Here is a 23822-nt window from a genome sequence, read left to right as displayed (position 1 = left end):
GAAAGCCCAGCCACTAGTCTTTACAGTGGAGCGAGTAGAAGCAGGTGGGGTAAATCGGGATGCGACGTAGGCAAACGGCCACGACAGTACCTGTGCGAAAATGTGATTCAATGTTGGAAGTTTTCGTCATTGGAAAACGAGAAACATATTTCTGAAACGTACTATAATCACTAACTCAGTACTGCGGCCTTGGTTCTGTGTGGAGGACAGTTGGAACTTCGTTAGTAGAAGGGGTGGGAGTGAAGTACATTCAAAAACTCAGGTACAATAAAAGTTGAAGTAAAAATAAATGATGTCCGTATATATATATATATATATATATATATATATATATATATATATAACTGATAAATCATGATGTTATTATTGCAGAAAACTTTAGGCTAAATCTTCAAAACTCCTTCTAGTTGAAAGATACCGCAATGTTACAACCCAACTGACAAACAGATCTCCTGTTCGTATTCTGCTTTGCTGAAAGACGACGTACCATTCGAAGTAATTTGCCTCACGTAGACTGTACTCATTCGGGGAAAGAGTTTGTAATCTTCTGCATCGACAAGCTGTATTAAAATCACGTGGGATGCATCTTTCGCTTTGTAGTCGACCTTTAATTTATCGTTATTTTGTGGCTAGTGCTAACATTATAGCTAAACATGTTTCTTTTATTTGGATCCATTGTAATTAAGTGTGTGTACTGAACAAGAAGCGAATTAATATTGGCAGTACTACTGACCGTGTAGGGACGCCAAAATATTGACATGCACTGTCAGTATTGCTGGTAGTACTGGGTGTTCAGTTCAAAGTGTGTCATGGCTCGCTGTATGCCGTCATGTGGCTAGCCAATAAGCCTAGAGGATTCAATCTTCCTACACTTCCGCAGAGATGTATAACCTATGTGTCAGAGAAGTTGCCTAGCATTTACGGCGTTCATTCTGAAGAGTACAGTACTTACCGATATGTAAGGTAACGCTGATAGTGGCAGGAATGTGAATTGTTTGGAAACATGTACTGAGGTGGGTTGTTTTCCTTACTGTCGGGATATGGGGAGAGGGCTAAGACGATTACTTACGTATTTGTTGACATTAACTTCGACGGTCAACATGGACACGGAGCATTTGATTTGTGTTGTGGAATGTTACCGTACGCAACCGATGATAACAAATACCCTGCGTACGACTTGCCGGCGCAAAACACAGTTCGAAAGAGGTTATGGTAGCACACAGACCGTACAGACCGCCATCTGTTGCTACGACGTTCAAGTTATACCGTACACGTTCTCAAGTTCAGATTGAACGCCTTGATTAGTAAGCAACTTCTCTGACATAAAAGCTGAAACTCGCTTCAAATCGCTGACTCACAACAGTGACGTCATGACATACTTTGAAATGAACACACAGTATAAGACTGCATAACATACATGCTTGTACTGAGTAACAGACCTTCCTTCCTTAAATACAGTAAGTTCACAACAAAGGGACCTTCCATTTTACCCATTTCCAACGGAACCTTACAACAGGATGTATATATCACATATTTCCCAGAAAAATTCATGACCCTGGCCGGATTCGAAGTCAAATCTCTCATAAATCAGAACCCACTTTGAGCATTCTACCAATGAAGTCGAAGAATTTAATGCTAGCCGATAGTAAGCCCTTGAAACCAACATGCGAGAGACTTAGCAACTGGCCCCTGACTTACAGCACAAGCAGAAGTTCTGCATCGCCGGGTTCTGCAGTACACGCAAGGACGAGCTTTGAGGGGCCATTCCGAAAATAACAGCAAGTGCGGAATATTCCATTACATCTGAGGCGGCGGATAAGCCTGCCGGACAAGCTAAGCCAGAACTACTGCGAACTAAATTAATTAATTCCTCGGACTGCGTGAGACCGAGAAATAGGCCACGACCAACAGAACCAGTTGACACAGAATTACGTCCAGTAACGCTAACTGGGTCCGCGCACACAAAAATGGAAATGAACATCTGAAGGAGTGCAGAAGTAAGACAGTTCCCCTGGTTATAAAATAAAATGGCTTGAAAAGAATTACGCAAGATAAAAACGAAATAGCCGAAAACTAGAGAAGAAACGTTAACAACGGTGAAAGAACACAGAAAGTGAGGAAACTGCAAAAAATAATGAGTAAGGTAAAATTGTGCTTAAAGTAGCAAAATGATGTGCTTGAAAGCGTGGGCTCTGTTGTCTGTTTCGAACTGCAACAGGTGGAACTTATTCTGTAGGTTATTGCGTTCCTTCACCACAACGGTTCTGTCTTCGGTCCCGCTCAGTGCGAGGTTATCTAGCGTCAGTGACAGTGACATGCATTACCTGACATTCGTCTTATAGTTGGAAAAACTCCGAAAAGAAACCAACTAGGCAATCAATCCAAGCGGGATTGGAACCCATACCCCTGCAGCACGAATCCCTCTATTCCTTGACGAGATCTCCATTTCTAATGGCCGGTTTCTGGAACGTCAGATATCTATGCGGTACCACTATTTGTTCGATAAGTGTTTCTGAAACGTCGGATAGTACTTACCCATAACATAAACTTAGCTGAAGCTAAATGACCAGGCAACTCCTTTTGTACTTATTCCAGAAAGTCTTGATGTGACACAAACTGATGATGTTCAAAGGAACGCAGTTTCTTTTTACTTGGTTATTTAACGACGCTGCATCAACTACTAGGTTATTTAGCGTCGATGGATTGGTCATAGCGAGATGGTATTTGGCGAGATGAAGCCGAGGATTCGCCATAGATTACCTGACATTTGCCTTACGGTTGGGGAAAACGTCGGAAAAAAACCCAACCAGGTAATCAGCCCAAGTGGGAATGGAACCACGCCCCAGCGTAACTCCGGATCGGCAGGCAAGCACCCCAGCCGAAAATGCAGCTTGGAGGACTATAATTAATACATAAGTACATTAGTTAAAAAATAATATCACATTTTTCATATTTCTATTGGACTGTGACAATAATTACATAAGTTAATTGTAATTTCAGTAACATTCAAAAATAGTGTCGGATAACAATATTGATTATATTCTTCCATGGTATCTTAAGCAATTATCTCAAAATAAGTTCTTTGACTTCTATATGTGCAGAAAAATTAATATCCACCCGAAAATCCCGTCGAAGTGGCATCAATTTTGAAGATTCTAGCTTGTGGATTATATTCCCATCCTTATAACGCTACGTAAAGTGCTCTAACCCTAAACAGTTCCGTAGCTTTTGGATAACGCGTTAGACGCATCTCCGAGAGATTCGTTCGCTGCGTCCCTGTATTCTATTCATATATTTCTGTCAGCTCTTTTTATTCCTGTATTTATTTTATTGTCCTCAAATCTGGTGATATACTGTAACCACAAAAAAACTTCAGCAGCACGAACAGACAAACTTTTCCTAATAATCATTCTTGAAATTTAAGAACAGAGAAGTGCATGTTATGGAAAATTTTTTCCATAAATTCTTTTAAAAATCGTAAGTAGAAATTTGTCCATGTTTGGTTGACAACTCCTTTTCATGAAAGCCTGAAATAAATTGTGCTGAAGTCGTTAAATATCTTCATCATCGATTATGGATATTATGTTTTTGTTCAGTCAGAAGTTTTTTTTATTGGGTTATTTTACGACGTTTTATCAACATCTAGGTTATTTAGCGTCTTAATGAAATGAAGGTGATAATGCTGGTGAAATGAGTCCGGGGTCCAGCACCGAAAGTTACCCAGCATTTGCTCGTATTGGGTTGAGAAAAACCCCGGAAAAACCTCAACCAGGTAACTTGCCCCGGCCGGGATTCGAACCCGGGCCACCTGGTTTCGCGGCCAGGCGCGCTGACCGTTACTCCACAGGTGTGGACGTCAGAAATAAAAAGGCTATAAATGTCTATATTGACAATTGTAAATGTGTAACATTTTGCAGCTAAATCGAAGCTCAAATTCAGTAAGTTTGGAAAACTATTAAAATCTAATTGGAAACAAGTAGCGGCCAAATTTAAAGCGTCTTATCAAATGTATAGCTATTGGACAGACAGGTTTGCTTTAAGGAACGGGCACAAACTTATCTATTCCATAAAGTTAGCCTATGGCACAGATAGCTACGGAACAGATATCTCAAGTTTTATGTAACAGTGACTTAAGGCTTACGCTAAGCATTTTCAAAGTTACATTAACTGACTTTTTAACAACCACGCCCCATCTAACGAAGCATTCCCCTTACATCTTGCTCATGTTAAAACTGGCTCAACCAAAGAAGAGAGCGCACACTTAAACATCAAACAGTTACTTCCAACAAATTCAACCGATGCAACTTAGAGCAGCAGTTGATGAACATGGTGGTCAAATGCGAGCCTCGAGAATATAAGAAAAGTCTGAAACAAAAGAGCATCTGTGTTAAAGGAGGCGGCGAGTGTCCAATCCAAGACGGGTTGCCTAATAACGTAGGGGCTCTCTCCACACTACAAAAAAGAAATTCAGATTCAAATCTTCTCTCTCTATCTCTCCGCTCTCCGCTCTCTCTGTCTGTCTGTATCGTATTTCCCCCCTTCGAAATTCTCCCATCTCCTCTGAGTGGAAGACGAAGCGCTGTACAATGGCGAACAGCCTCAATAAAGAAAGATTTTATAAACTGGAGAGCTGAACCAATCCACGTCCGAAGTAACTGATAATATTAAAATCGTAATGATGTAGCATATCGCTTTTACATGGAATTCAGTTCTAGTATGTATGTATGTATGTATGTATGTATGTATGTATGTATGTATGTATTAGTCTAATTTCCAATACAGTATAGCAGCAGTGGCGAGAACGTGACTCGCGAGACATTGTGGCTCGCAGTGATAGCTGTGCATTTCGCTTGCTTCTAACCTCCACCAACCCCCACCCTCTCACTCACTGGAGTCAAACTCCGTTTCATTTGTATTTGTCTCTGACCTGCGAGTGGCATATGTCTCTCTCGAAACCATGTACGAAAGTTCCATTTTTTTTGCTGTCAATATGATGAGAATATTAAATGTATGATTTGTTCACAAGTATTACGAGGAAAACGGTTGTATAACTTAAAACGGCATTATACTACATGTTACTGATGAAACATTAAAAGGTTAAGTGTTATTGTTGTTGTTATCATCATCATCATCATCATCATCATCATCTCTGTACGTCGACCCTTTTCCAGCAGATGTACGAATAATGCGGTTAGCTCTTCAATTTGAACTCACTGATGTACTATGTGATGTTAAATGAAAGCTAGATGTAAGGACTTGACAAATGTTGAACTTTCAAATCTTTGCCAAAAAATAAATATCCGAAGCTTCGTTCTTTCGCTTGCTCTGTTGAAGCCATGTTCGCTACAACTTACGTTTGTGAAAAATTAGTTTCAACAATTAAAATAGTAAAAACCAAATTTAGATCACGACTGACAGACAAATACCTTCGTGATCAACTACGACTGGCAGTAAGTGACATAATTCCTGATTTTGAAACTCTGTCGCAGAGACATTCTGAAGACAGTTAATTTTAGGTTGTGATATTGTTCATTTATTGTTCATTTCTTTCTTCGTTACACGTACTAAACATTAGTTTGTAACCTTGTACTGTATAAAATTATATTCAAGTGCTTGACGTTAGGAAAATGAAAATCCGTTAATAAGTCAGACAGTTGCTTCACTCCCCTTCGGGTGTCCGCCTCCCTCCATAGGTGCTATGCACGTTGCAGGTTACACAGTGGCTCGGCGCACGATCACATTTCGCCACCGCTGGAGTGTAGTATCAATATTTTCTCCTCTCTCAATCATCCCATGCATTACAGTCCGAAGGCCGTTCTTCGTACCTGCTGCACGTCTTCCTATATTATCAGTTACTATATCATTTACCTGCATGGTTTTGGTGAGGTGAGCCAGATATGCCACGGAATACTTGATATTTGCTTTACAGCTGACATAACCTTGGAAAACCCTAACCAAGCGCAGTTCCACATACCGGCTGAGCTACGCCAGTGTGTTCAGTTTGTATGAGCCTCATAACTGCAACGTACCGGTATGGGTCCTTATTCGTGTACTGATCAAGTATACCAACACGCGCTGCCATTTACCGACACTTCTAAAGAATTAAAAAAAAAACTCTATGCTTTTATTTTCGACATCGCTGAAGAAATTTACACTTTCAAGTTGAAGAAATGACAGAAACCTGCACCACGAGTGCGATGCAACAGGGTAAGTGTGAGCAGGGGCGCTTATTTCTGGAGAAAACAGCAAATTTAAAAACACTCTCATCTGCTGAATTATCGTACCAACCACTTTCTTAGTAGAGTTTCACAAACAATACATCTCTGCTGACATAACAAAACTGAGCGTTTCGGTTTCCATAGCTACCAGAATATAGTAAGCCTACAGGCAATGTGAGGGTATGAACTCACCGGTCTGAGAATGTCTGAGCCGTCAGTTCGTCACCTGCAACGAACGAAACATCATTATTAGTTGTAAAGGTATAGTATTATTACTATTATTATTATTATTATTATTATTATTATTATTATTATTATTATTATTATTATTATCATCATCATCATCATCATCATCTCAGCTGCTTGTCTATGCGGATGACGTGAATATGTTAGAAGAAAATCCACAAACGATTAGGGAAAACACGGGGACTTTACTGGAAGCAAGTAAAGAGATAGGTTTGGAAGTAAATCCCGAAAAGACAAAGTATATGATTATGTCTCGTGACGAGAATATTGTACGAAATGGAAATATAAAATTTGGAATTTTATCTTTTGAAGAGGTGGAGAAGTTCAAATATCTGGGAACAACAGTAACAAATATAAATGATACTCGGGAGAAAATTAAACAGAGAATAAATATGGGAAATGCCTGTTATTATTCGGCTGAGAAGCTTTTGTCATCTAGTCTGCTGTCCAAAAATCTGAACGTTAGAATTTATAAAACAGTTATATTACCGGTTGTTCTTTATGGTTGTGAAACTTGGACTCTCGCTTTGAGAGAGGAACAGAGATTAAGGGTGTTTGAGAATAAGGACTCAGGAAAATATTTGGGGCTAAGAGGGATGAAGTTACAGGAGAATGGAGAAAGTTACACAACACAGAACTGCACGCATTGTATTCTTCACCTGACATAATTAGGAACATTAAATCCAGACGTTTGAGATGGGCAGGGCATGTAGCACGTATGGGCGAATCCAGAAATGCATATAGAGTGTTAGTTGGGAGGCCGGAGGGAAATAGACCTTTAGGGAGGCCGAGACGTAGATGGGAAGATAATATTAAAATGGATTTGAGGGAGGTGGGATATGATGATACAGAATGGATTAATCTTGCTCAGGATAGGGACCAATGGTGGGCTTATGTGAGGGCGGCAATGAACCTCCGGGTTCCTTGAAAGCCAGTAAGTATTATTATTATCATCATCATCACTACCATCGTCATATTACACAGTAAAATTATGATTACCTTCATAGACATAGTGAAATTGCAAATATACTTAAAAAATGCTATCTATAAGTTCAATCAGAAAGCAAGTGTCACTCTATAAGCAAACCTTCAATCAGTGTTGTGAAGTGAAGCACACAACAGCCCAGCTATCAGTCGCCATATCGACAAACAATAGGCCTAACGCTACGTACTGAATTCACAGCAAATACAAACAACACACGTGCAAAAAATAAAACATGTAATACACAGTAGCAGCAGTGTGAAGAATCACAAACGACTTTGAAAAATGCATGCCCAGCAAGAGGTGTGCCCGCACACGTGTGCCCGCTCTGCAGTGGAACACCTGCAATAACTGTGCCTTGAATTGGGATACTTCCCTATACAAACTAAGATCAGGAAGTTCTGTGGCGCTAGAAAGCAGCTACTTGGAACTTTCACTGAAACGCATCCGCCTGCCCGGTACGTTTCTTCATCCCTTCCTTCAAATTTTTTCCTTCACATTTCTTAGTGAATTTTCTAAAAATTGTCGTTTACTTTTCCATGGGCCCTTCATTCATTGATGCATACAGAAGAAAAACTACAAATAATGCCCATGGCTTGTCAGTATATCTTTTCATTAATAGTCTTCCTCGTATGTAATCGTGAAAACTTTGTAACTAATTCAACAGTTCATACCATAAATACACGTCAAAAAAATGACTTTCATACTCCATCGGCAAGTCTATCGTGCTATCAAAAAGGAGTGCGTTATATTGCAGTAAAAATTTTCAATAGCCTCCCTATCGATATAAAAAATGAAACTCAAAACATAAAATTATTTAGGGCCAAATTAAAGAAGTACCTAATTTCTCACGCCTTCTATTCTGTAGGTGAATTTATGACATTCAATAACCCTTCATGAAATTGATACTAAAACTTTGTGTTGTACCAGTAGACTATATTGTAAATCTCGTCTATATATATTTCATCTAGACTGTGACTATAAATTACGACTTTATAATAGTATTAAGTTTTTTGACTTGTTCCATATTCTAGCTGTAAGCATGTATGAATACCATGGAATGTTAATAAATACAATACAATACAATACAATACAATACAATGAATTATATATAAATACAACATAAGATAAAATACAAAATACAAACAGAATGACATAATGTAAAGAAAACCCAGTGATATAACAAATCTGAGGCCCGAATGAGCAATGCAGGTGTTGGTTTCAATACAGAAATATTAATTACAATACTATAAAGATTTATTGAAAATCATCCGTCCGCAAGCGAGGTTGACCACTGGGATAGGAAATTATGAGCATCAAAATATAAAGAAAAACGGAAAGAGTAAAATAGTTATTCTTTTTTTACATTAAATTAAAAATTTATTTATTAACATATAAATGATAGTATAGTCGTATAAAATTTTGTCGAATATCCTTTTGAGAAGATTAATTCCATATGTAGATGAAATTATTGGGGATAATCAGTGTGGGTTTAGGCGTAATAGATCGACTATTGATCAGATTTTTTGTATTCCATAGATATTGGAGAAAAAATGGCAGTATAAGGGTACTGTACATCATTTATTCATAGATTTCAAAAAGGCGTATGACTCCGTTAAGAGAGAAGTTTTATATAATATTCTTATTGAATTTGGTATTCCCAAGAAACTAGTTCGATTAATTAAAATGTGTCTTAGTGAAACTTACAGCAGAGTCCGTATAGGTCAGTTTCTATCTGATGCTTTTCCAATTCACTGCGGGCTGAAGCAGGGAGATGCATTGTCACCTCTACTTTTTAACTTTGCTCTAGAATATGCCATTAGGAAAGTTCAGGATAAGACAGAGGGTTTGGAATTGAACGGGCTACATCAGCTTCTTGTCTATGCGGATGACGTGAATATGTTAGAAGAAAATCCACAAACGATTAGGGAAAACACGGAAATTCTAGTTGAAGCAAGTAAAGCGATAGGGTTGGAAGTATATCCCGAAAAGACTAAGTATATGATTATGTCTCGTGACCAGAATATTGTACGAAATAGAAATATAAAAATTGGAGATTTATCTTTCGAAGAGGTGGAAAAATTCAAATATCTTGGAGCAACAGTAACAAATATAAATGACACTCGGTAGGAAATTAAACGCAGAACAAATATGGGAAATGCGTGTTATTATTCGGTTGAGAAGCTTTTGTCATCTAGTCTGCTGTCAAAAAATCTGAAAGTTAGAATTTATAAACACAGTTATATTACCGGTTGTTCTATATAGTTGTGAAGCTTGGACTCTCACTTTGAGGGAGGCACAGAGATTAAAGTGTTTGAGAATAAGGTTCTTACGAAAATATTTGGGGCTAAGAGGGATGAAGTTACAAGAGAATGGAGAAAGTTACACAACGCAGAGCTGCACGCATTGTATTCTTCACCTGACATAATTAGGAACATTAAATCCAGACGCTTGAGATGGGCAGGGCATGTAGCACGTATGGGCGAATCCAGAAATGCACATAGTGTTAGTTGGGAGGCCGGAGGGAAAAAGACCTTTAGGGAGGCCGAGACGTAGATGGGAAGATAATATTAAAATGGATTTGAGGGAGGTGGGATATGATGGTAGAGACTGGATTAATCTTGCTTAGGATAGGGATCAATGGCGGTCTTATGTGAGGGCGGCAATGAACCTCCGGGTTCCTTAACAGCCAATAAGTAAGTATAAGTAAGTAAATTATAGTATAGAATTATAGGCCTAAGAGAGGTCTTCAGAATTTCCACTACAATCTTGTGATCATCATGAAAGGGAATTTTAAAAGATTTAAGGACATTAAACGCCAATTTTAACAAACAGCCCCTCGTTCCCAATAGTAAGCCTGTAATATCCCAATGTAAAGCGGAATGCCATATTTTTCACTGAGGTATGGAAGGAAAGGTACGCATTTAGCTCGCTTGTCATCATTTATCTGCAGTGCCTGATTCGTGTCTTGCTCAAAACAAATCGTAGGGTCTAAGACCATCGCTTTTTGGGTTCTTCTATTGATGGCAATTATACCCACCCTTCTATGACAATCGTCTTCAGACACACAATGAATCTCGGCATGTATTCCCCATTCTCTGTTTCTTAGCAGGTTGACAATCGCTACAGGACTGAAGTGAGATAAGAGCTACCGCGAAGTATCACAAATAATATGATATTAAAGTACACAAAAATTTACACAATTTTTAAGTCAATCGAGTAAAATAATTTATGAAAAAGTAGATAAATTAGGAAAATGTGTATACATATAAGTTACCTAGTGGACCACTTAAAACTGCCACCGCAAATATTTCAGAAACGACATAGCAGTTGATGTGTTGCTTTCACAGAATGTAAATACAGACAGTGGTTCACAATGATGTAAGCCACACAGAAAACTACTTTGTGATCAATGTTGGAATCTCTGCCACTTTCTGTATTTTCATTCAGTGAAAACAACACATCAACTGCTATGTCGTTTCGGAAATATTTGCGATGGCAGTTTTTTTAACTGATTCACACGATGTATACATTATATTATATTATATTATATTATATTATATTATATTATATTATATTATATTATATTATATTATATTATATTATATTATATTATATTGTATTATATTATATTTTTTTATTTTATTGTGCTTCCTCAAATTAGAGGCTGCCATTAGACAAAGCATACAAAACAATATAAATTATGAAAGAAAACAGAGTAAGAAAAAAAGTAAACAAATACACAAACAAACAAACAAACAAACAATGACAATTCACAGAATAAAAAAGTTACAAGTAAAGAAGCAATGAAAGCTAATAAGAGAAAGAAAAAAGATAATGTTGCGTTAGTTTTTTCAGTTCACTGAATTATATTATATTATATTATATTATATTATATTATATTATATTATATTATATTATATTATATTATATTATATTATATTATATTATATTACATTACATTATATTATATTATATTATATTATATTATATTATATTATATTATATTATATTATATTATATTTTTTTATTTTATTGTCCTTCCTCAAATTAGAGTCTGCCATTAGACAAAGCATACAAAACAATATAAATTATGAAAGATAACAGAGTAAGAAAAAAAGTAAACAAATACACAAACAAACAAACAAACAAACAAACAATGACAATTCACAGAATAAAAAAGTTACAAGTAAAGAAGCAATGAAAGCTAATAAGAGAAAGAAAAAAGATAATGTTGCGTTAGTTTTTTCAGTTCACTGAATTATATTATATTATATTATATTATATTATATTATATTATATTATATTATATTATATTATATTATATTATATTATATTATATAAGGTATATAAAATTATTACGAGATTAGAGAATACACATATAATAATTTACACAGATAAGTTTACTTAATAAAATTGAAGACATTAACACGTTTTAATTAGTGTTATTACATCGCAATGGGTTACATGTTAAAAGTTCTGGTATAATTTAGTTACAGGATTACATAACCGAGGGCCAAAATTAGTAATAAGCTTAGTTAATTAATGTTCTTAATTAGTTATATTGTTTACTTTATCAAACGTGTCTGCAATAATTTTAATGTAAACAGAACAGGTGTCAAGGATCTCTCTGTTGACTCCTGTAGTAACATTGAAACTGTTGCACATAAAATTCTGTATTTTAACTTTGTAGTTGTAATATATACATTTTCACAAAATATATTAATTTCTGAGTGGTGCCAAATTCTTTCACAACATTCCTAAGGTAATCCCTGTGAATGGTGTTGTTGGAAATCAATAAAGAGCATAATATTACATCTTGATCTTCATCTTTCGTAAACTTTCAACAAATTCCACTCAGCTGGCTGCTCTTCGCATAATTACGAAATTCTGGGTTAAAGTTAGGGAAAACAGGAGATCCGCGAAGTGCCTACGTACTGATGACGCAGATCCTCCATGAAGTCCGTCTTATTCCAACAAGAATTATTTTATGACGTCACACACTTCACAGATAACGGCCACAAAACAAAGCGAAAGTAGGTTATGGATGTGAGTAGGTGAAGTGATTGATGACTCTTGTGGCGTTGCCATGGCCACAGCACCACCCCCTCCATGTTATTCCACTTCTCTCTCTCTCTCTCTCTCTCTCTCTCTCTCTCTCTCTCTCTCTCTCTTCATCACGCTCTCCCTTGGAGCGCGTTCTTCGAGGTTTCAAAATTCGCACATTAAGTTCTGTGCGATCCTCGCCAGACCACATAGCCTCCACACAAGTGACATTGGGTACATGCACCTCGTATGTGGAGCAAAAATATCTCAGATATGACTTTATCGTTTCGTTACTGTTTGTGACGTGACGTGGAGGTTACAGCGCTGTTTGTGACCTAGGGACTGTTATGAACGAAATTATGAAAAAGAATGGAGGAAATTAACGAGGGAATAAAATCAAAGTAGATAATACAGGGAGACCACAAGGTTTGCAGTTACCGGCACATTCACTGTTAGCGTTTTGCAACGGTTTCCTCACTTTCTCATAAGCAAATGATATTCCTGTAATCCTAAAATTAAAACATTTTAACTTATCTGGAAATAATGCAGTTCAGATGGGCTATTCCATCTCAATTTTTAAATAACTTACAATGAAACTTTTTCTGTCCGTTGACAACTGTGATACAATGCTTTGTGCAAAGTTTGAGGCATCAGAACTTCATAGTGTTTAAATTAAAAAGATTTAAATTTATCGTATTTTCATAAAATTAGCAACTTTAAACTGTTGTGGCTCCGAAACCCTTTCACCCAATGATCAAAATCATGATTTATTTTGATGCTGAAAAGTTAAAGTTTATATTGACATGTAAACAGTTTTTCTTACTTTTTATGGAAATGAAGAAATTTAGATTTTTCTTCATTAAGACGCCTTTGCCCACGAAAAAATATTTATATATGGTTACATTCCGCATTGAAAGTACAAATAAACATATTTTTTACTGATGCAACGTTGATAAGAAAGTATTGAAAATATCAAATAAAGAAAATAAATAGTACGCGCGTGAGCTAACCAGCTGACTGTAGGTATTCGAGACAAGCAAGGCCAGGAGACAAACACGTGATGTTTCGTCTAGTAGCGCATAGCTGGGCTAGCTTTATCACAGGTTTTCATAAACATAGGAGTAAAATGACGCCCAGCGCTCGCTTATCTTCAGCTCTCGGCCAGTGCGTGCGGTACTGCGCCGTTCAAGTCTAGGCGTGTGAAAATAATTTATTTAATACCCTCGAAACTTATTGCCGAGCCACTAAGCAAACAATGCCGAATCCCTCTCAATAATGCAAGGTTTTTTCTCAATTTTTTTTTTACATTTTTACAAATGGGCAGAAAGCCTAAAAGTAAGTAAAATCAGATTCTCTCTCTCTCTCTCTCTGTATACAATAAAAACAAGGATTACTTCTTAACATAACCTACCAAATGTCAGCTTCAAAATAAGCTCTCGTTCAATGTTCTGCAGTAAATGGTTTCAGAGTTCTGAGCGCTGAAAGACGCTTGTTTTTCTAAAATACGCTAAATTTGTCGCTCAGTAGTACGAAAACCGTTTGACTTTCGATAGTATATTTTTGCAAATGCACTCTCCTCAGCACCTTGTATAAATAGGGAAAAAATTAGGGTGTAAAAAAATGCGAGGTTTTTTACTGATCGATTTCATACGAAATAGCCCATATGTACGTAATTTTACAGCAATTAAAAGGAAATAGTCCCATCACATTACATTGCAATCAGTTCAGAAATCACTACTCTATTCTGGAAAACTGCTATTTAAAAATGACATCACTGTTAAACAATGTTATCAGTTTATAAAGGGGTCTACAAGCAAACTGTTAATGAGGTAACTTCGAAACTTCCCCTAGAACTGCGCGCATTGTTACATCTCCACAGCAGATAGACGTCACACATCATTAAGCTGCATTATATGCACTTTCCCTTGTAGTTTTAATTACACTTATTTTCTGGTGATGTGGAAGAGAAGGCCTGATAGCCCCAACTCCACCTGAGTAAATAAATAATAAAATTAAATACAACTACAAATAACGGGAAGAAAGAAAATATATATAAAAGTGCAAAGATAAAATCACAGCAGATAGAAGAAGTACTAACGTAATATATTAACTGCTTAATATATAATATAGTATTAAAGGAAATGATTAAATAATATTTTTTATTATTAATTGTCATTACTGAGTGTAATAGTTACCATTGTCATCGGGTATTTACCCATTTGCAGTGTGAATAAAACACACACACAAAACTGATTCAGCTAAGCTGTCATTCTTAAGTCTTTGTAAATTCACCCACACAGAAGTCTGTCAATCAACCCTTTCCTAAAATGGGATCCTTCACTTCGGTAGGAGAGGACAATCTGACACGAGCAGCGCTACGAAGAGTGGGGCAATGCCGAACGAGGTAGGTTATTCTTCCTTTGAAATGTCTTTACGGAAAAATTGTTCTGTGCATACCGTCTTTATATCCGTTTGTGTAGAGCATTTTCCCTGAACTATTATACATTTTTTGTTCAGATTCAGGAAGTTATGTGTTACTCAATTTTTCCAATAATTACACATGAAACAAAACAATTTTAGTAAAAACTTAATTCATTTGAAATCAAAAGTACAAAATGGCTATAAACTACAAAATTGTTTCACACTATTTCTTAATCCATCGTAAGATGGTAATAGTAATATGCGTTACAAGAGCGGTATGTTGAAGTTTTCATGTTCGAGGAAAAGTTTGAAAAAGGGAAACGTAGTTGAGCTTTTTTAATTTCCGAGAATTGAAAGAAAACATACCGCTCGTGTATCGTACATTATTTTGTGCGAAGATCGTTTATTACATACCTGAAAGAGGAATTTATAATTAGTTGCAATGAAATCTCCATCTTGGTTTCTGTTCAATGACGGCAAATTTGCAAAACAAAAATATCTATCTTCAACATTGTTGCTTTAAAATGTTTTCTGTGTTTACTATACTCCAGCAGGCCGTCATATACGTCTGTCTTTTTTTCCCCCAGTCTATGATGAGTCTGAAATCTTGTTGATTTTTTCACGGCTTCCTTAATGTTACTTGCATCACGAATGCAGTAACTTTAGTGGAGTTGTACAGTTTACTTAATTTTTGCAAATATTTAAAAACAATAATTAACAGTGCAATTTAGGTGAAATTGCAGTGGTAAGTTTCCAATTTATAATTATTACTATATTGAACGTCTCTAAAAATAATATGTTAAAAGCCTAAAGCAGTAAAATCAATATGTCACTTAAGCGGTAAGAAGAGGGAAATTGTTATGTGTGTTAGGTTGGGAATACTGAATGTGGAATTTTAGACTTTCCGAGGATTAGTTTTGTGCGGAAACCACGCAAATGCGCACGATCTCGCACAAAATAAATTAAATACCAGCCGGTATTGCCTGGACTTAGGAGTATCACTTTCCACTGCGCATGCGTTAAGTCTCATTTAGTACTAGCCCCGACTGCCCTGGTGTCGTACTAGAAGCAGCGCGTGGTTGGAGTTCCTTGTGTGAGGGTGTCAAGCTCGGAACTGGACAATGGCAATTTCAAAACTCTCCCATTTCTCAGCAAGGAGTCGAACTAACATGGATTTTTTTCGAAGGAACGCGCTACTGCCCGAGACACACGGGCCGACACTGCGGGGCAGAGCATCCTGAAATAGTGCGGAAACCCCGAGGGCCAGTTTTTGAAACTTGTACATAAATAAGCTTCGACTTCCACACTACGTGTCGCTCCTGTAACTTCATTGTTTTCTAGTTTCCCCTGCAGAGGTCTCCCCGGACGCTCGCCCCGCATCCTGTTCCAGGATATTACCACTTCTTGCTGCGACGTTTCCTTCGCAGCTCCCCACAAGAACGACCCAACTCCACAATGAATGTCGCTTGCATTAATCTAAACATCCATAGAAAGGACAAAATACGACAGTCTGACATCGCAGCGATTGGTTGCCAGGATACGGTTAGCCTATGCGATACAGAAATATGGAAATAATCAATTGCGGTGTGGCAGTGATTGTCAGTGAGAAGAAAGGAGTGAATAACATGTCACTCAGTCAGCGTGCGAATTAGATATTCTGCCATTGCAGTCATTCAGCGAGTCATCAAAGAGGTAGGCACCTGACTAACACAGCTAGTCAGTCAACTGATGAGGCGTCAGTCATAAATGATACTCTGAGTGAATTAACAAGTTTTTTATTTATATTATTGGGTTATTTTACGACGCTGTATCAACATCTAGGTTATTTAGCGTCTGAATGAAATGAAGGTGATAATGCCGGTGAAATGAGTCCGAGATCCAGCACCGAAAGTTACCCAGCATTTGCTCGTATTGGGTTGAGGGAAAACCTCGAAAGAAACCTCAACCAGGTAACTTGCCCCGACCGGGATTCGAACCCGGGCCACCTGGTTTCTCGGCCAGACGCGCTGACCGTTACTCCACAGGTGTGGACGAATTAACAATTCATTGAATAGACACTCGGTACGTGAATTCCAGAGATACAAATTAGTGATTTCTTGAGTCAGTGTAAGACTTAATGGCAGTCTGTAAGTGAATTAAAGTGAACTGAATTGAGCAAATATTCTATCATTGGAATGTAACAGTCAGTGAGTGAATTAATCATAATCAGTAAGCAGTTCATCAACTTAGTGAGTCAGTGAATTGAAATCTCAGTAAGTTAAACATCGACTCTATACGTGAGTCGAAGACTTACTTGGTGAGTCAATAAAACGTGTGAGCGTTAGTGAGTCAATTAACCAGTCATTCCATAATTGCTGTGTATGTTAATTGGATATTGTGTGAATAAGTGAATTAATCAGTAAATGATTTAATGAGTTAGTAAATTCATGCGCATATATTCAAGACTAAACTCGATCAGTAAATTTGGAGAGTCGCGAGTGAGTTAATCACGTAAGTCACTGAGTAGAAGTTAGTGAGTGATTCAGCCATAAATCAATTCGATGACTAAATTAGAAGGGTCATCACTGAATGAACTAAATTCACCTATATGCGAATATTTAATAAACATAACGACTAAGTAAGTAAAATTCAGAATCTCCAATAAGTGATTTAGTGAGTGAATCAGCAAGTGAACTGGGAAGTCACCAGTGAGTAATTAGAATCAGTCAGCGAGTGAATCGGGATTTGTGAGTGGCCGGTCATGTTTACACGCGTCAAGAGGCGCGCGACTCAATTATCTTGACGCCGGACGACTCCTAATTAAATGAAAGGTCAAACAGGTTGCCTACACGGACAGGGATGGCTCAGCAGCGCCTGCACAGTGCAGTAGACGAAACTAATTGTTTGTTCATCGGCCATTATTCACATAAGGGTAAGCGGTCAACAGGGTGAACACCCCTAATGCTCGTGTCCTGTGGGACCAGGTCTAGCGTAGAGACGAACTTAAGTATACAAAAATGTGCGTTACTAGGGAAGATTTGCATAGCAACGAATTCATGATAAAAATCCATCTAAGAAAGTGGGAACAAGTTGCTGCCGTTATAACAGAGATTCAACTGTTTAGTAAGCCTATTAATTAATGTGATGCACACAGTTCGTTACTAGGGAAGATGTGCATAGCAACGAATTCATGATAAAAATCCATCTAACAAATGGGAAGAAGTTGCTGTCGTTATAACACAGATTCAACTGTTTAGTATTAATTAATGTGATGCACACAGTTCGTTACTAGGAAGATGTGCATAGCAATGGATTCATGATAAAAATCCATTTAACAAATGGGAATAAGTTGCTGTCGTTATAACAGGGATTCAACTGTTTAGTATTAATTAATGTGATGCACACAGTTCGTTACTAAGGAAGATGTGCATAGCAACGGATTCATGATAAAAATCCATTTAACAAATGGGAATAAGTTGCTGTCGTTATAACAGCGATTCAACTGTTTAGTATTAATTAATGTGATGCACACAGTTCGTTACTAGGGAAGATGTGCACAGCAACGGATTCATGATAAAAATCCATTTAACAAAGTGGGAACAAGTTGCTGTCGTTATAACAGCGATTCAACTGTTTAGTATTAATTAATGTGATGCACACAGTTCGTTACTAGGGAAGATGTGCATAGCAACGAATTCATGATAAAAATCCATCTAACAAAGTGGGAACAAGTTGCTGTCGTTATAACAGAGATTCAACTGTTTAGTAAGTCTATTAATTAATGTGATGCACACAGTTCGTTACTAGGGAAGATGTACACAGCATCGGTGAACAACGAAATAATTTCACATCCACGACACTCCTCTCACATATTAAGTATGTTGCCTTTCATCAACAGTAAATGAACTCGTAACATTTTCAGTGCTGCTAAGTTAAGGTTTATACCGCGAAACGCATACAGAGAAGGCTGTAGTGCTGGGAAGTCTACGTAAATCAGCATATTCGGATCCCGTTGTTGCTGCAGCATGCGAATATTGAATAAGCAGCTACGAATCGACAACAAATCACATCAAGGAACAGAGTGAGGACTGAGCGGAGTAGCAACTTCAGTCGGCTGCTGTTTTACAGGGAGTGAAGGCTTGCTTACAGCATGGCCGGGCACTACAGCAATTGTGATAATCGACTTCTGGAAGCAAATCTTGGGTATTTGTACGGGAGAGTTGGCCAAAACAAGATACTTAGCGCGAAATAGCTAATAACCCTGAGATCACTGAGAGGAATAAGAAACCATTCATTTTTATGAGTCCCTTAAGGAATGTATTTTAATAAGTGATTTGAAAAACGTGCTCTGTACCACAATGCTTAAGAGGAAAATAATGTTCATTGAAAGTTTTTCAAGTGTTCCGTTTTGCCAAACTGGTTGGCTAAAACGAGACAGTTATATAAATCAATTGAAATTGTTGTAATATTAATGAATAAGCCACAAAAATTGCACACAAAACATGAGTATGAACAAAAGAAATCAATTCTATGTCAATTTGTACATTATATTGCTATTAATCATTATAAATATTAAAATTATTCTAATTGAGAAATGTCCATTTACAAAATCTTGTGGAGCCATGCCACTGCACTCCTGTGGCACCGGGCACACAGGATTCGCCCCTCTTCCGATTTTGAATTTGGATAGAGGTCGTTGCAATAAATACATGCCTCATCTTTGTCCTCGTTTTCCTTTTTCCTCCTTCTCAGAGCTGTTTAAGGGGTCAATGGACTTAACTTTTCTTGAACTGCTTTTCGACAGAAATCTTATTGCCACACTTAGGCCTACTGCCGATTTCTTAGAGTTTAATTTCTTTACCATTTTCTTGCCTTGTTTCCATAGCTACTGCAAGCTCATTCTTGTAAGGTGAAGCGGTCAATATCGCTGCCTTCCCTCGTCTTCTATCATTATTTGTTGGTCCTACCTTATACCGAGCTCGGGGAATTTACATAATAACAAGACACTATCCCGTTTTGGCCAACCGTGTGGTATCTCGTTTTGTCAGACCACGCGTTGAAATTTAAAATATACTTTATTGTCACCAATAGTTTTTATCTACTATTTAGTCATTAGTTGCAGTTGTATCTGGTTTATACGTAATTCAGGGCAACAAGAAATATTACGTGCAACTGAGACTCATAAATTAAGCCTCGATATTATATCTTTTGAAGTACCTAGGTTAATTCAACTGATTAAATTCAGAAACTGCTCACGGATCTTGCCCGGAGCCCCGTGCCAGAGTGACGACGAGGGGCTCACGGATGTATTTCCCTCCAAGAGGCAGATCACTGCAGCCCATACGGAGTTCGAACTGGGACAAGGCCAAGATGACTAGCAAGCATTTAGACTGAAACTGACGATGAGTGGCGATGTCCACCAATCAAGCTGGTCGGTTATGCACTTGGGTTTGTTTACACAGGCACCTGTTGATGAGATGGCCCCCACGTGTTAGGCACCCCGCGCGACTGGCGCTGCGTCGCCAGCATCAGACAGGCGCCGCCGGCGTCCCGACGACTGGCTGGTTTACATAGCGACGCGTAGCGGGCGGCTCCAGCAGATCGCAGCCTTATTATGACACGACAACGCTTCGACTCCAGATCTGCAATAAATTAACTGGCACGTACATACATTACAATACATTACAACGCATTACATTACTATACAACAGATTACAATATCTCACAATACATTACATTACTGTACATTACAATAAATCACATTACACTATATTACAATATATCACATTACAATATATTACAATAAAATACATCACATTACAATATATTACAATACATCACATTACAATATATTACAATACAATACATCACATTACAATATATTACAATACAATACATCACATTACAATATATTACAATACATCACATTACAATATATTACAATACAATACATCACATTACAATATATTACAATACATCACATTGCAATATATTACAATACATGCTTTATTATTGACCTTTGGGTCGGAGAAATGTAGAAGACCAAGACAAGTTGGGGAGCAGTCTGCCACGACGGGGAGCGTAATGGGCCAAGCCCTCAAATTGATGATGATGATGATGATGATGATGATGATGATGATGATGATGATGATGATGATGAACATACATCACAATATATTACAATACTATGCATGGGGTTGCAAAGAGTAGTGAAATGCTTTCTATAATCTCTTCTCTTCAAATCTGATCTCCATCTTCCCGTCGTGCAATGTGATTTAACAAACGAGACTCTGGGGACCGATTCACAGCGGTAACTGTTCGATCGAAAATGGAGGAAATGCTGACCTGCCATGGCATACATAAGCGTTCTCTAAGTGCTGAAGAGGGGATATGGTCGGTGGAGATGTCTGACAATCCTCCTGGCTAAATCATATGGACCCGCTAATCAACGATAGGTGTGGGCCTCCAAACAGTTTGTGGGTTGCGGTAAGTGATAACATAAAAACGTAGTGCCTACATTAGGACGGGTATTGCTACATCACTCTTCTAACTGAGAGCAGAGTTAATTGCTTTATTGCCAAGAACTCAGCATTACTTACCAGCAACATTACAATATATTATGTTACATTACATTATGCTTATTTTATGTAATATTATAATTTGTCTTCCAAACCTTATGTAAAAAAATTGACATGTACACAATAATTGTATAAACTATTAGGTCTACAGATCCAATTATAGCTTAAATGGGTCTTAATCATTGGAGATTGATGGCTTTCAGTTGATTCAGTTAGATAAAAAAAACTGCGTATCACTGTTTTTACAGTAGGTCTACATTATATCACATTACATTACAATGTATTACATAGCAGATATAAGCTAAATGCATAAAGAATTACATATTACACACACAAGTGCCGGGCTAGGAACTGGTGGGCTCTACCGAAGAATGTAGGCCTGCTTATTCGCATGTAACGCGTTCACGATCTTCTAACAGAGTTCACACTTACGAAATGACAATCAAAATAAAGCATGAAGAAATTGGACAGGAGAGGCTCCTTCCTTACAGACTGTCGCATGCACAGATAATAATTCTAGCAGGTCACTCTTCAGTGTGAGTTGCTGCGGAGTGTTTTTTGCCACGTGTGATTTATGCGGCTCTTCAACTCGTCAGACTGGTCATCCTCACGCCGCTCTCTTCTTAGATGGTCCTTCCTCCTCTTTCTCTACTTTTCCCGCCTTCCATTCCTCTCAGTTCTCGTATTAACAATCCTTTATTGGGGAAAATTAATTTTAGAAACAACGAATAATTATAATAATAATAATAATAATAATAATAATAATAATAATAATAATAATAATAATAATAAAATAAAACTTAGGAGCAAAAGTCTGACATGTTAGGCCTATTCGTGACCAATAATTTTCCACCTAAAACGAATTAACATTGTTGTTAGTTACTGGGAATAACTATCTATGGATGAATATTTACTACGTATTGAGCTTGAGTTGTGACAGTGCTAGGAACAATAGACTGTGCCCGTACTATTTCGCATTGTCTGTAATGAGGCGATACTAGCGATCCTAGTGTTTAGCAACTATCTATGGATGCATATTTACTCCTATCTCCACCAGAATAAACAAATAAACACATGATAGTTATTTACGTACATATAGAACTTAACATGCGAGCATTTATCCATGTAAGCTTGTTGAGTTCATATAACTCCTGTATTGTACGCTTTATGGTATTTTGAATCGTATATCTTAAGAGAAAGTACATTAATACCTCTTATATTTTCAATGTCGTTGGAACAGAAATTATTGAGAATTTGTAGATAAAATAACAATTGAGAAACGTCTTAATCAGTTACTATGGTAGGAAAATAACACAAAAGTGTTTACTACAAATGGTTTTGTCTGAGATTAATCTATAGAAATGGACTGCATTGAAATTCCTAACGAAATATCGGCAGAAGCAGAACAAGCAGGCCAAAGAGCTGTACCAAGAAAATAGCGAGATCGATATTATAAGGAGCTGTCACTGTTTAATGAATGGCGAAAAAAGAAGGCGGTGAGTGAGATGTTAAATGAAACGGTAGTGTAGCCCGGTAAGTGTAAAATAAAAGGTGTTAGCTCGTTGAGTCGTACATTACTTACATAGATGCTCCTCTGATAAATAATCTTTAGGATTAAAAATACCCTAAATAAAGAAATAAAAGAATCAACGAATAAATAATATAATAATAAACCAGACCTTGAAGGAGATGTTTTGTATCAGCTACAGTTTCTTTCTTTTTGCACAAAATAACGCTTCTTACATATTTCAGAAATATTTCTTTAATTCCCTCATCAATGATTCTAACCACGCTTTTGAGTTGCGCATCTGCTTTACCGTTCAAAATGAGCGAAATACTCAACCGATGCGTACATTCCTCGTCACACATACTATAAGCTCAGGCTGCGTAGGCGCAGACGAGAAGTTGCATCCGATTCACAATGAGACACTTAATATAAGCAGTAACTATACAGCTACTCCACATCGGACCAGAACTTCGTACCATGTACTCCGCAAGTCTTAGACCAAGCGGTGCTCCACGTTGAAACATCTGACTGCGTGCAGCGCAGCGCCTGCTACTAACAGTTCACGGACTCATCCACTATGTAAAGTCCGTCAATTTTCTAAGTATTTGCCTTTCCTTCCCCTCATTTGCAAGTCCAAGCCAGCCGATGGACAGCGGAGTTCAGTCGGACCGGGCATTCCACCACAATCAATACCCGATATTGGGAACCTCGGAGATCTTCAAGCACCGGCAATCATCCGCAAGCAAGCGAGCGTAAGAATCCGTTGCTATGCACGTCTTCCCTAGTAACGAACTGTGTGCGTCACATTAATTAGTACTAAACAGTTGAATCGCTGTTATAACGAC

This window comes from Periplaneta americana, chromosome 15, assembly GCF_040183065.1.
Source record: "Periplaneta americana isolate PAMFEO1 chromosome 15, P.americana_PAMFEO1_priV1, whole genome shotgun sequence".
NCBI lineage: Eukaryota > Metazoa > Arthropoda > Insecta > Blattodea > Blattidae > Periplaneta > Periplaneta americana.
Note: the sequence above shows the minus strand (reverse complement) of the source record.